Genomic DNA, 14197 nt, shown 5'->3' with positions numbered 1-14197 from the left:
GCTCAGAAGAGGGTCAGTGTCAGCTGCTCTCAGGGGGAAAGAGCAACTGACGAAAGTGCCGGGGCTGGGTTCGAACCCATGACCATCTGCTTACGAAGCAAACGTGTAGCCACTACGCCACGGGCCCCGGCTAAGAATTCTTGATTCAGTTTTATTGAAACTAAATAAATTAATCAAATGCATTCCAAACCTATACCCCTATTACTTAAGATTACTCTCTTGTTCATTTTATCAATTCCTTTAGAGTGAGAACAGTGAGAAAACGAAGGCAGGTAGGCATCCTAACTTTCATTTCATTGCCTAAATATAATAATACTTAAAGTTATTGGAAGATGACCTTCCTCTACAAATTTGTTGTTGAAGATAAAAACTGAAAAAATGCAGTGATATTTTGCAAATTCATACAAACGAATTATAAGGAACATTATGAAATCTACGATATCTGCCTCCTTCACGCGAAACATCGCTGCACATTGGTCCAGGAGAGTGTCATTTTGGTAAAAAATCAATAACTTTTTTTCGAGACGAGATATCAATGGGGTGTCTTCGGCAACTTTTTTATGCATTTTAAGCTGCATCTTATGTAGGGGTCGTCAATATTTTAAATTCATTTTTGCGAAATTTACGACATAAAACTTTTTTCTGGTGCATTTTTTTCGGTCAAAATAATCTACAAAAATATAGCCCAAAGTATACCAAAAAACTTTGCTGAACAAACTTATATTTATTTTTTTCATTTTCATTGAGTTTGGAAGCGGTTTTCATGGCCGACCCCTAAAAAACAGTTTTTGGCCCATAACTTTTTCGTGTGCGATTTTCAAAGCCTACTATGTTCTAGACAAATGTTCATGAGATGATTTTGCAACTTTTCCTCCAAGACGACCATAAGCTATTTCGTTACTACTAAGAGTTATGCACTTTTTTAGCTTGAAAATATGCTATTTTGTGATGCGTGTATCTCAAAATGGCGCAAACATTTTTCAAATCTGTAAAGGTGACTCAATTCTACTAGTATTCAACTACATTACCGTTACATTACGTTACCGTTTAGTAAAATAAATACAATACAATACAATACAATACAATACATTTTAACGGGTTAAAACATTGGGAATAATCTAATTTACCCATAATAAGATGCACTTGAAAACTATGATTTATTGATATTTGTAAGTGAAATTTCCTTGTCACCATGTAAGGCAACATTGCATGGCATGCTTTGATGACATTTAGGGGGCCGATACTATTAAGCACATTGCCACAACATAAAAATGCTTCATTATGGAGTTCAAAAATCAATTTTACTACATTATTCACAAATTACAGGAGTGAGGAACCTTAAAATCTTTATGGTGCGTCCCCCATTTAAAATGTTGGATTTTGCCTCGCGTTTTCTCAATAATGAATCTGGAGTTTGGAGTTTCTTCAAACTTACATACTTGAACTTGTTTCATTGATGCACTGCAAATTGCTGCGTTCAATCTACGTCAAATCGTTCTTCTCTGGGCCCGGGCCAATCGCTCAGTTCCTCTGGACGTTTAGTGCTAACTGCAAACATTGCGCGGCCTAGCACGGAGCCGACGGCATCTCTCTAGTTCTCTGCGTTTTCGTCTGCTATTTTTCCGACATCCGTGTAACTTGAACAGCCAAATGCATACTGCCGTAAACTAGAGAGTTTATAAATTAACGCATATTCTACTCTACAAATGCGACCAATTTCTCCCAAACGGTTTAAATCGTGATCAAAACAGGGCGGCCCATGGGCCGCACATTATGTGTAGATGTTTTTTTTTCCTGTTCGGGTTTGTCACTGCGACCAGTTCTTAGATCTATTGTGACCGTATCCTTAGTGTAGTGCATGTGACATTACTCAATTGCCATTGAGGGGCAATAAAGTATCGATTTCGATACAGTTTTTGTTTTGTTTGAAGATGTCTAAGCTCCGACCATTTTCACAAGAGAATGTTTTCTAAGCGTGTTCTACTCCATATGGTATCAGAAATGACAGGAAGCATGATTAACAGATTACTGATTCACAATTCAATTCAAAAGACATGGACACATCGTTTGAACTTTGCTGCCAGCGGCACCCATAGGTGCTGCAATGAATAAATTTGATTGTTTTGCTGATGTTTCGGTTGCAGAGCACTCGGATGTGCAGATCTGGGTGAAAGAATGAAAATTAGCCAAGCTCAACTAAGTGTGTACACATATAGAAATGCTACTCTAACATTCCTTAGCTCGTTACCTTTGACGGATACAATACTTGACGGTAAAGAGGAACACGGCGCATGAATCAAGATTTTTTTATATGTATGTATCAAACGGTTGGCATTGTTAAATTAATAAAATAAGGCAGACTGTGTTGGGCTGGTCACGTCACATGGGCGTCGGAAGAACGAAGTGATGGTAATATACAGTAGAAAAGTCCTAGTATGTAAGTTTGACGAAACTCCAATCTCCAGATTCATTATTGAGAAAACGCGAGGCAAAATCCAACAATTAAAATGGGGGACGCAATGGACCTTCACCATGATGATTTTAAGGTTCCTCACTTCTGTAATTTGTGAATATTGAATTAAAATTGATTTTTGAACTCCATAATGAAGCATTTTAATATTGTTGCAATGTGCTTGTTAGTATCGGCCCCCTAAATGTCATCAAAGCATGCCATGCAATGTTGCCTTACATGGTGACAAGGAAATTTTTCTTGCAATTACCAATAAATCACAGTTTTCAAGTGCATCTTATTATGGGTAAACTGGGTTATTCCCAATGTTTTAACTCGTTGAAATGTAGTTGAATACTAGTAGAATTGTGTCACCTTTACAGATTTGAAAAATGTTTGCGCCATTTTGAGATACACGCATCACAAAATAGCATATTTTCAAGCTAAAAAAGTGCATAACTCTTAGTAGTAACGAAATAGCTTATGGTCGTCTTGGAGGAAAAGTTGCAAAATCATCTCATGAACATTTGTCTAGAACATAGTAGGCTTTGAAAATCGCACACGAAAAAGTTATGGGCCAAAAACTGTTTTTTAGGGGTCGGCCATGAAAACCGCTTCCAAACTCAATGAAAATAAAAAAAATAAATATAAGTTTGTTCAGCAAAGTTTTTTGGTATACTTTGGGCTATATTTTTGTAGATTATTTTGACCTAAAAAAATGCACCAGAAAAAAGTTTTATGTCGTAAATTTCGCAAAAATGAATTTAAAATATGGACGACCCCTACATAAGATGCAGCTTAAAATGCATAAAAAAGTTGCCGAAGACACCTCATTGATATCTCGTCTCGAAAAAAAGTTATTGAATTTTTACCAAAATGACACTCTCTTGGACCAATGTGCGCTGTTGTTACCACAGGAAGTTAAAGTTGATGACGACAAAAAAAAACTTTAATTCGTTTCTGCTTATCAATATCGGAATGAATCACAACCCCCAGTAATTTCGCCAAAATGCGATATCTGTTACGTACATATGATTATTTATAGCGATTGAACACAGGTGAGAACATCGTACCAACATCGTTCAGCCGCGTCAGTACGTGCATTCAAATTGAAAAGGTCTCTCCAAACTTGTTGTGGGTTGCATTGCACCCGACAGAGGGTAATTTAGTCTGCTAAGTATATTAAATCAAGCATTCGGCGTCTTATTCGTACCCTCTTTTCCAAGGTACCACGCTGCACGTCGACTGCCAACTACAACAAAGTGATAGCGTCTGCCAGTCAGTATTATATGACTTACTTTTGACGTGCCTCTACGTTCGTTCGTACACTGACAGTACTGCAGACGCGATCTTTACCCCTGTTGCAAACTTTGTGCATTTACCCCGATGTAAACTTTGTGCATCTATTGCGATTTATTATCGATGAGTCAATTTACAAGCAGAGGCGGTGCGGTGGCGCTTAATAATGTAGGTACAAACTCAGACACGGTGATGAATGAATAAACATTGCTGTTTTACGAACAACGGTGTGAACGTTAATGAAACTCCCTCAAGTAACAAGGGTTTCTGGACACAAATACAGTCGTCAGAAACGTTGTGCGACACACACTGGACGCGAGCGTAGCCCACACCAACCGAGTGACGAAGGATTTGCTTACTGGAGATTATTGACATGGTAACAGGGAATTTCATGACAAATCGCGTATAGATTAAAGAACAGCGCCATTTATCCGTAAAATGGGAATCAGTTGCGTAACACAAGATAAAAATGTAATGTATGTAAATTAAAAAAAATATATAATAACTCGAAAACGGCTTGTTGGATTGAAATGATGTCTTCGAAGTTTCCGAATTTTGAAGGACTTACACTGAGAGTAATCGTAGCTTATTTTCCCATATCTAATACATGAATCGTAGCAAAATCATAGACTACCCCTCCCCCTATGATGCTATGACGCTACAGCATTAATGGACGCTCCCTTACATAACTTTCATTCAATCTTATATATAACCACAACTGTAAAGGCGTGGTCATTCTATGCATGACCATGCTGAGGGTCTCCAGGTAACCTCGTGGTTAAGGCTTTGGATCGCAAATCCGAAGACGGTGAGTTCGATTCCCGTTCCGGTTGGGAAAATATTCTCGACTCCCTGGGCATAGAATATCATTGCACTTATCTCACAATATACAAAATCATGCAATGGCAGGCGAAGAAAGCCCTTCATTGATTATTAATGTGGAAGTGCTCAAAGAACACTAAGTTGAAGCGAGGCATGCCAAGTCCCAGTGCACACGTAGAGCTATAAAGAAGAATAAGATGTTGAGGGTAACGGGTTCGATTTCCGGTCTGTCCAGGAAATTTTCGTAATGGAAGTTTCCCTGACTTCCTTGGGCAAAAGTATCTTCGTGCCTGCCGCTGTATGCAAAATGGTCATTGACAGAGGAAGTTTTCAAGTCTCAGTTAATAACTGTGGAAGTGCTCAGGCTTTGCCCCAGTGGGGACGTTACGTCAAGAAGAAGAAGTTTATGTTATACTACCTTTTACTGCCACACGATGCGTTAATGTTCGTTAGCCGTCCGAGACGACCTTTGTTTCTTAACCCTTAAGTTGCACTAAGCTTTCAGCCCACTCATGTGTGCAAAACCAAAACCGCATCCGACCAAACACCGAGACTTTTATTTATTGGCCGCTGCTGCTTGCTGGTAGGCAGAGGCAGGCATTTGAACTGTGCACAGTACATAGTTCACCACCGGTGGCGTCGCCCTGGCGGAATGCGGCGGAGCACTTGTCTTATTTTAGCGCCATCAGATTCGCTCTTCATCGAGCAGCTATCGAAGTGATGACTGATCCGCCACAGAATGCGATTATAGCATATGCGTGTGTCTCCACATATACCACCCACCGATAGATAGTAGGTCCGACATCCGAGACGCGGCAGTGACCCATCGCCGATTTAAGGATCCCAAGATCTTGATCCCGCTGGCGGCCGGCGGCGGCTTCGTTAACTTTGCCACTTATTCACCCCTTCTTGGCAGCATAACGGCGACTGTCCGTCGTCGTCGTCATCGTCTTCGAAGTTGGGTTGGGGGGATAGTAGTCGCCGCCACTACTGTCTGCAGTGGTCGTCGCGCCTTCGTAGCGCGCCAGAGTGTCCCCGTGTCCCATTCCACACTAGCGACGACGGCATGGTGTTACCTCGCGATTGTTGCTGCTATCATATTGGTTATGTTCTCCCCAATTCTGGCACGGTCTTATTTTTTTTTCGCAACTGGCGGCGTCCGTGGCGTCGTTTTGTTATATATTTCGTCTCGCCGGTAGACTCTTCGTCTCTCGCGCGCGCTCGACCGAACCGGTGGCGACGACGAGGGCAAGTATTCGCAATAATGCTATCATCATGGTCGATTAGTGTTCAACAAACAACACTCTCGATCTTCTTCTGACGCCAACGGAAAGATTTTACGACACGAGCAGAGCATTCGGCTCAAAGGTGTTACAATGAACACTTCCCGAGCAGGAATGAATAACTGACACATAACTGGAGCATACCAAAGTCAGGTATCATACCAAAACCAGGTATTGGTCGGTTGTCCAGGTATTGAAAATAACTTATTTTGGTATTTTGTAGGTATTGATAGAATACCTCAACTAGTTATTATTTTGGTTTTGAGGACTGATTGAGGTATTATTCAATTATGGAAAAATCACCATTTGTATGGAAAAAATCGCCGATTATTATTTAGGTATTAACATACCTGAAGTCATTATTCGCGTGTTATGTACAGGAAACACATCAGTTATTATTTTAGGTATTTTACCTCTTATGCAGGGCTTCTTAATACCTCATTCAGGTTGTAGGTATTCGGTTTTCTATACCTGAGTTTGTTATTCTTCAGCTATTTTCTCCTGCTCGGGTTGTAAGTAACTAATGTGTAGTTTGGGAAAGAGGTATTTTGAGAAGTGTACGTACATATTAGGTATCTATTATTTTACACAAATAATTACCAACTTTAATTTTCATTTAGGTTTCATCTAATCCCGGTGCTTCATTTGCTATTATTATCAGGATAAATGAAGCAATACCACAAGTTTTTGGCTACCTAGGCCTGAGAGATCATACTTTTCTACGTCTGTGTCTAACTAACCAAAACCATCCTTTCCTATCCCTCAGCAGTCTCAAAAACGTTGCCAGGACAGCTCGTGACCGTTAGAAGTGTAGCAGGCTATGATTTACAAAGTTATGCAAATGATATAATAAAAACCATCGTAGCCCGAAAGTAGAATCACTAGCCACAGAATGTCAATGTCGCGAGTGTTCGTGTGACCAACATCTAGTTTGCCACGCCCTTACAGCGTCAGTACCGGTCCTGCAAGTGTCAAATCAATTTTTACAACCAAAACAAAACATCCACAACAACATGTGTATTTAAAAAAAAATGGATATATACATCTGAGGTATGGAATAAAACAAATTAATTTATTGGCTACAGCGCCATTAGCGATCTAATTTCTCATACATCTACTTAGCCCGAACTACACGTATTTCCCTGTATCTCCCTACAAAAGGTTCGTCGAAGAGTCAGATATCAGTCCCAAATTTCTGTACTAGAAAACCGATGGGAAGGAGGAAACCGGACCCTTATAACAGCGGTCTTGGACTGTATCACCTATGATTTTTGCTACTCTTTTAAGGGCGAACGGAAGGGTCGAGAAAATATCCGCCATTGCTCTGTTGCTATTAAGATGGCTTTCCACGGACCAGCACGAATCCATTTTAATCGATGTTTTTTAATCTACTTGATATTTTTGTATACTATTCCTTTTTATGTGAGAAACCATTTTTTCATATCAAAAGTTCATATTTTGCCTCGACTAACTTTCAAATAGGGCCTATGAAAAAATGGAACACAAGCAAATAAAAAATTATAACGGCTTGTTCGATCGGAAAGGTGTCTTCAGCAAAGTTGTAGAATAATATATGGCGGCTCTCAGAAAAATACACATTGAAAAGTTTATTTTTTTTTCTTCTGAAAAAACTGAATTTTGTTACTAAAAGTTAAATATCTCAGAAAGCTATTTTTTTACCTTCGTGGTTTATTGTGAGAATAAAGTTCATTCTGTTAGCTATCATCTGTAAAATTTTTATAGAGGTTGTACAAAAAAGTTATGGCACTTTGAACATTTTCGGTTGCGTGTTTTTTTAGAGTGTAAGACGAATTTCCCGCAAACTTTATTTTGGGGTTGGCAGCACCCTCTCAGAATACAATGGAATTTTGTAGGTATGAAGACTATGAGTTCGTTCAAATATTACGTAACGCTAAGGGGGAGGGAGGGGGTCCAGCGCTGCTTTACACTTCATACAAAATTTTCCATACAAAAGTTGTTACATGGGGGAGGGAGGGGGTCTAAAATTTGCTAATTTTGCGTTACGTAATATTTGAATGAACTGTACTCTAAAGCAACTTTGCATACTTTGTTGTTGTTTTTTTTTAATTTATCTACACTAATATTTAAAAAAGGCTTAAGTTTAAGACCATTTTTTAAACCAATGTAACTTTTAAATAACATGACCTACAAAAAAAAGTGTAATATGGGTGACTTTAAGGAATTTGTGTTAACTTTCTTATAAAAAATTTAAATACTGAAAAATCGATTCCTACACGGTAAAAAAAAGTTAAAAAATAAATTGAAGTCAATTTGGAATACATGCCCATTTGCGAAATTAAATTGATCCTATTTCGGAGAACCAAACCCCACACCAACCATTAGGAATAGAATACAAAATGGATCAAAGTAATTAAATTGCTATTATCTGAATCTAACACAACACAAAATGTTTTTTTAGTCAAACCAATTTTTAGGTATTTTTATACGTGGATTTTCACATATTAATATTGAACATAGCTTTATATACAATACAAAGAATATAATTTAGGATTCTCTTTTGAACCAGAACACCGGATCTGTTACACAGAAATTCAGAATATAAACCAAAAGTCCAATTTCAACTTAAAAGTTTCCTTATTCATAGGAGAATAAAATAAATACTTTGCATTAGATAGACTTGCGAATCAAACATATGAAGCTATGTTTAATTTTTACCCTTCTTACACCCATAAGAAGGGTATAAATACCGCTCGAAAAACCGACTTCCGATCCGAGGCTCGCAGGGCCGAGTCTCATATACCAATCAACTCAGCTCGACGAACTGAGCAAATGTCTGTGTGTGTGTGTGTGTGTGTGTGTGTGTGTGTGTGTGTGTGTGTGTGTGTGTGTGTGTGTGTGTTTTTTTTTATTCTAGGAGTCCAAAAATCTTCTAAAGACGCTGTGTGGGATTCGAATGTGCGCCTACCCACTAAAAACACTCTCCTAGTTCACCTCCACCTTAAATTCCCCTCCGGTACCACCATGCAGTATTTCTTCGGAGGGGAGGCGTTTTGTGCCTTGTGCACCATCACCAATTTGTTATTCTACGCTTTTGTTGTTATACTTTCCTAAGCTCTTTCGCTACCTTCATGCTGAGCCATTTAGCTCTTGCTATTAATTTGTTTAATTTCTAGCGTTTCACCGATCAGCGTGCAACATGCGTCGTGCTGAGCCATTTAGCTCATGTTAGTGAATTTGTTATTTTCCTACTTTTGTCGCCATTCAGCGACACTTCAACTCCAGTCAGTGCACATTACAATTTGTTAATTTGTTAATTTGCAATTTGTTAATCTTCTACGTTTTTTCGCCATTAAGCGACTTACTTCGGCTCCTGTTAGTCCAAAACTATCAGTTCACCACGGTCGCTCGCTACTCGGATAGCCCCCGGCGGTGGACCCATCCTACTCCGACGAAGAGTTCCCCGGCGATGGAAGTTCTTCCGAACCGATCTTCCCGGGTCGGCGTCAAGGTCAGTCCTGAGATTCCGGTTGGAGACTGGCTTCCGGTTCAAAGGCGCCCAACGACCGTTCCCCGGTGCTTTTCACGGCCTACTCTGTCTAGTCCCCGGCGGTGGACCTAGCCTACTCCGACGGAGAAAATCCCCGGCGACGGAAGTTCTCCCGAACGCGCAGTTCAATCACGACCGGCCAGGTGCCAAGGTCGACCCAGCGATTCCGGTTGGAGGTTGGCTTCCGGTTCACTGGCGCCCCGACGACCACCAACCAGTACTACGTCACGGTCTACTCGGTCTTGTCCCCGACGGTGGATCAAGCCTACTCCGATCGCGGTCAGAGATCCTCTGGTCTTCACGCCATTTCCTTTGCAGCTCGGACAGTGTGTGTGTGTGTGTGTGTGTGTGTGTGTGTGTGTGTGTGTGTGTGTGTGTGTGTGTGTGTGTGTGTGTGTGTATGTGTATGTGTGTATGTGTGTGTATGTGTGTGTATGTGTGTGTATGTGTGTGTATGTGTGTGTGTGTGTGTGTGTGTGTGTGTGTGTGTGTGTGTGTGTGTGTGTGTGTGTGTGTGTGTGTGTGTGTGTGTGTGTGTGTGTGTGTGTGTGTGTGTGTGTGTGTGTGTGTGTGTGTGTGTGTGTGTGTGTGTGTGTGTGTGTGTGTGTGTGTGTGTGTGTGTGTGTGTGTGTGTGTGTGTGTGTGTGTGTGTGTGTGTGTGTGTGTGTGTGTGTGTGTGTGTGTGTGTGTGTGTGTGTGTGTGTGTGTGTGTGTGTGTGTGTGTGTGTGTGTGTGTGTGTGTGTGTGTGTGTGTGTGTGTGTGTGTGTGTGTGTGTGTGTGTGTGTGTGTGAGTGTGTGTATGAGTGTGTGTGCGTATGTTACAAATAAAATTCAGGCACGTTTCTCAGCCGTCTGATATCCGATTTGGATTCTCTTAGTTGCAAATGAAAGCTACAACATCCTAGTAGAACCCTATTGAATTTTATTACGATCGGGCATTTGGTTACCGAGATATCTTTCGAAGAGTACTTTAAAGTAATATAGGTTAGCTTTTTGAGAGATTTTTGACATTTAGCATATTGATGAATATCTCAGCCGTCTGTCAACCGATTTGAATTCTCTTGGCAGCAAATGAAAGCTACAACATCCTAGTAGAACGCTTTTGGTTACTGAGACATTTGGTTACTGAGATATCTTTCGAAGAGTACTTAGGAGTTATACAACTAAACTTTTTGAGATTTTTAACAAAGTGTAACGCACTAAATATCTCAGCCGTGTATCAATCGATTTGGGTTCTCTTGGCACTAAATGAAAGCTATAACATCCTAGCAGAACCCTATACAATTTAATTAGGATTGGACATTTGGTTATCGAGATATCTTTCAAAGAGTACTTGAGAGTAATACAGGTTAACCTTTTGAGAGATTTTTGACCAAGTTCTCTTAGCACCAAATGAAAGCTACAGTATCCTTGTAAAAGGCCCTGACATTTTATTTCTATTGGACATTTGGTTACTGAGATATCTTTCGAAGAGTATTTTAATAAATTCCTTTTTTATTATTATATGTATTCGTTTGTTATCTTGCATGAGCGTTTGACCAGTCTATGGGAAATTATTGTTCAGGCCGGAACAAATCTCATTTTCTTCTTTTGTCACAATACTCGTTAGCTCGCTAAGGGGGAGGACAATAAATAACAAAAGTATGTATTTGACGAAGAAATACCCAAACAATTTGGCATAATATATAACTTCAATTTCTTGAATAATTGGTGTCCCCCCTCAAAATGTTGAATTTCGACCAAAATTTTCCGAGGGGGCGGTGAAAGAAAAGAAAATCGAAATTTGTGTCAGCCTAATGCTGACCTCATATAAAGTGTATACTAAAAGGTTATTGTTTTCAATAAAATTATAAATAACAAATTTCAAATAAACAGGAATTCTATGAAAACTAACTATATGTTAAATGAAAGCTTTGAATTTATGTATTGTGGGAAAAATGCAAGAACTGGACAGCCAAAATAACTAGCCAATTCCAAAACTGATTAGCATAATAGTTATATTATTTTTGTCCTTTTTACACCATAACCATGAATACCAAGTACTTCTGAGCTAATTTATTCGACTGATTAAGAGATATTAAACAAAGTGTATCTCGCTGATTTCCTTATTTATTTGTAAATCGATTCAAGATCTTTTGGCAGTTAACAAAAGATACAATATTCCAGAATATGTAAGCTTTTTTTTTAAATTTCACACAAGATTCTAGAAGGTGTCTGGCATTTCTCCATGATGCTATTTTGGAAACCAATCCACTAGATGCCAAATCCACAATATTTTCTAGAACTTTTGGTCCATCACTCAAAATAAATATGTTAAATACAAATAATACAACAATAGTTTTAACAATTGTAAGAAGGGTTCTGTTCACCATAGGTGGATTAAGTCGGGTTTTTATATATGAAAATATCTGTAAAAAAACGCCCTGGATAAAAACTTTTGTTTTCTACCGTCCATTAAACCGTTCATTAAACACGTAGCATTTTAGGGGAAGTTTATGATATTGCTAGGAGCCTTCTACTAGGTATGGGAAAATATACTTTAAGAGGGGAGGAGCTGTCAAAAATTGGCCACTAATGCTACCGTGATTTCGAATGCAATTAATCACTTTTTACAGTTTTTGGCGTCTAATTTTTGAATAGTTAGCGACAGTATTGTGTCTCGGTTGCCTGCGTATTGTGTACTTTTGCCGCTCCTCTTTTCTTGTAAAATAGCAACGAATTGATAATTAACTATTTCGTCAAGTGTGATCAGCTTTAAGCCGATGTTGAACTACGCCTGAAAACACCAAACATATGAATCAAATTTTGCTGAACCGTTCCAGAAAACCGAAAATATAGTTCTAATTTTGCTAACCAACGGATCGCCCATCATTGTAACGTCGTCGCTTCCATACAATGGCTAGCAGATTTGGCTGTGTGAAATGCTCTCTTCCAATCAGCGGGCTGGATGAGCGCCTTATTTGTGATGACTGCGGCAAACAGTGTCATTTAAGTTGCATGGATATGAATCCGTATCAGATGCGAGTTTGTGTGGATTTTACTAACGTTATGTGGTTGTGCGACGGCTGCCTCTTCTTGTTCCGTAAGCACAAATCGGCAATAAAAAATGATGCACCAAGCTGCGTAGAAACCAATGGTAATGAAAACGGCAATGAAACTGAACACATCGTGAGTCAGTTCCAGACCGAATTTGCGACTCTTAAACAATGCTTCGTTGAACTGAAACAGACATTAATTAGTAACCAAAGGACTAATGAAAGTACTGCTGTACCGGCTACATCTACACCTCAAGGAAACTCTAGTCGTGGGAGAACTTTGTCGCAGAATTTCGACGAATCTTCTCGATTGCTGATGGGTTCAAATGCCGAACAATCATCATCCGGATCCCGCAAGTTCTGGCTGTTTTTCACAAAAGTGGCGAAGCACGTTTCTCCAGATGCTATAAGTGAAATGGTGTCTAAATCTCTGCAGTTGAACAATCAACCAGAAGTTTTCAAATTGGTGCCGCGTTGGAACAATCTCGAAAACCTGCGCTACGTTTCATTCAAAGTTGGCGTCGACTGGCAATACAAAGATCAGGCCGTTAAGGAGTCAACATGGCTGTCGGGACTGTTGTTCAGGGAATTCGTACATCGTGAAGCTACTTACTGGGAGCCATGAATCATCCGTATGAAAGTACCACTCGCGCGTCTTATAGAGTTGTGTAACTGTGTCGTAATTTGAATTTGTTTGATTGATTGAGCTTTTATATACCTACCTATTTGTATTAAAGTTTATTTTGTTGTTTAGTTTTAAGTTACCAGATCATTGGGGCTGAGTTAAGCCTGTTGGTCTTAATAATAATAATAATATGGTCAACATCAAACATTACAGAATCCTTGAAAAAGGTTCAATAAGGACCCGAAACGTCGGGTTAAGAAAACAATCTCGGTCAAATGCGAATATCCTTCTAATGTCCTTCGACCTACAACCTACTTCCTGAGCGTTTGAAACTGATAAATAATAGAGTACTTTTCAAAACTAGTTCAAAACAGTTTTACCGATCCAAAACTAATTCATTCTTAGTATAAAATCGTGTCAACTGTTATTTTTTAAAAAATACACTCTATAATTCAATTAATTTAGTATATTAGTTATATCTCCGGGATCCCTTAAAAGGAAATAATTTCCACTGGGATACCCTGGGATAGTGTTTTCATCATTTTCCTGCATACACCAACAAGTTTAAGTAGTAATGTTCATATTGTTTGTTTATTTTTTTTTTATTTCGATAAAATAAAATGAGTCCACTATCAGGGGGCTCACAAACAGGCTTGTCCGCACTGAGCGCATGAAAATTCTGCTCCTTGGATTGACACCATCAAGCACATCATAAATTAGAAATCTTTTCATCTTATCAGATAGAAGGATGTTGAAATATTGTAAATGTCATTTTGAACTGTCAAAAAACCGCACCGCAGCGCCGCACGTTCTACCGGTGGGCCGGTCATTGTTATTGTTTTAATTTGATGTTTTTGTTTTCGCGAAAAGTAGCATAACATGTGGTGAGCGCCAATCAGATTTTTGCTGGCAGAGATGTTTTGGTTTCTAATGAGGCATGTATCAATTCCCCGAGCTGCATGATGTCACTAGCAGATGAAAAAAACATTTCCACGGTCTAAGGATATTAATTATAGTGGGCGGATTGACGCATTTTTGCAGATAAATGAATCTGGTTTATTGAATGGGCCTATATCACATGTTATGCTAGCGAAAATGTAAATAAATGGGCCCACCGGTTGGACTTCAAAACCGGTAAACATTCAAAAAACAGC

The sequence above is a fragment of the Aedes albopictus genome, chromosome 3, assembly GCF_035046485.1.
Source record: "Aedes albopictus strain Foshan chromosome 3, AalbF5, whole genome shotgun sequence".
Taxonomy (NCBI): Eukaryota; Metazoa; Arthropoda; class Insecta; order Diptera; family Culicidae; genus Aedes; species Aedes albopictus.
The sequence above is the reverse complement of the archived record's forward strand: the minus strand, read 5'-3'. Positions refer to the sequence as shown.